Raw genomic sequence first — 1,768 nt, forward strand, 5'->3', positions numbered from 1 at the left:
CATTTAAAGAAAGAATCTGCAATGTGATGAGAAAGATCTCATCAGCTCTGAAGTCCTGGAAGTAACACGTCTCCAAGGCCAGGCTTAGTGGAAGCTTAGAAAGAGAATTCATTGGGGATAATAACTGGGCTTACACCCTTTGTCTCTTTGGCTACTTCTAGCCTGCTTCCATTGAAAGCATCTCTGGTATAAACCAGAAGATGGTGCCCAGTTATCAAATATGTTAAACACAATCTAAGTCTGATTCTAGAATCAGAGTTAGAAAGGGCAATGAAAGCATGTTTGTTCATTCCTATATCTCTAGGAAAGGTATAAACACTTCACAAATTTTTCAATATGAGGATTCAAGAGCCTTCCTTCTAACTCAATAAATCATACTGTCAAAGAAAATTCTCAAATACCTAACTTGGTTTCTTGTTCTGATTTCCATTATCTTAGATGGTAAAAATTCATATACCTGTCTTATTACTCAATAACCCTCAGATTTTCTTTGTTAAGATTTTAAAATTTTATTTCTGTATGTAAGTCTTACACTGAAACATGTGGCATAACTAAAATACAATGAAAAAAATCTCACTTGCATAATATTTGCAAGTTGTTTGAGAGGGAAAAAAACAACCTTCTAACATCTACTGGAAGCACTGATTTTGTCATTCTGGGTTTCTTTATCTTCCCCAGGCATATAAAGTTAACAACAACAATAACAACAATAATATTAACACATATACATGATCATTATCATTAGTTCTTCATTAGGATTCACAGGAACCTAGAAAACCAATAGTCTCCAAAACACTTTTAACACTGTAAACAAACACAAAGATAAAAACATAATCCTAATCAATTTGAAATTTCATTTAGTAAACTCTAACAGTTATAAGTTAAGAAGTTATTCTACACAATAAATCAAATATGGTTTAAAGAGCTTTACAATGGGAACAATATATTCTCAAAACGCTACTTAACCTGCTGGGCACATAAAGAGAAGCTTTCTCCACATTCCATGGACACTTTCACCAATAAAATTGTACATTTACCACAATTTATATTACAACATTTATACAGAGGTTACTTATAAATTACATGTATTCAAGTTGCACATTACAAAACCTACATCTAATTTTATCAGCAAGAAATATTCTATTCTCTGCCCCCCATAAAATATCAATTATGTCTTAAATAAATGAAATATTGAAACATTAACATTTTGGGGGGTTTATTATGGAGGAAAAGTAAAAGAATGATATTTCTAGAAAATGATGAAATGTCACATAAAAGAAAAGAAATAACAGAAGGAAACCAGTGTTTCCCTAGGAATACTACTGTATTCTCTGCTTAGAAGGACATATTTTGTCTCATATATGAGATTTTGTGTTTTGTGTTTTTCTTTATGTTATTGGAGATTTATTCTCCACCCCAAGAATCAATCATTTCTCCCTCTGCACATCACCATAGAATTCTATACAATTACACATCTGATGTAGATTTGTTAATAAGTCACTTGAAAATTTCCTTCTTGACTTTTGTCTTATGCTATTTTCTTCAGTAAGTTGAGCTAGAATGACAAAAGAACCCTTAGTCTTGTTGGTTTAGTTTGTGATTTTATCTGTAGTCTAGTGAGCTGTCAAATTAACATTTAAAGCTTCCTGATATTTTCTCAAAAAACAGTAGTCTAACAGCCATTGCTGCAGTTATACCATATTCATACAAATTCCAGAAGATAAAGACCTAATTAATAGTGAATGCAGGCTTAAAATGACAGATGTAA

The sequence above is a fragment of the Orycteropus afer genome, unplaced genomic scaffold (genome assembly GCF_000298275.1).
Source record: "Orycteropus afer afer isolate SDZICR_OR568_19922 unplaced genomic scaffold, OryAfe1.0 scaffold00814, whole genome shotgun sequence".
NCBI classification, from domain to species: domain Eukaryota; kingdom Metazoa; phylum Chordata; class Mammalia; order Tubulidentata; family Orycteropodidae; genus Orycteropus; species Orycteropus afer.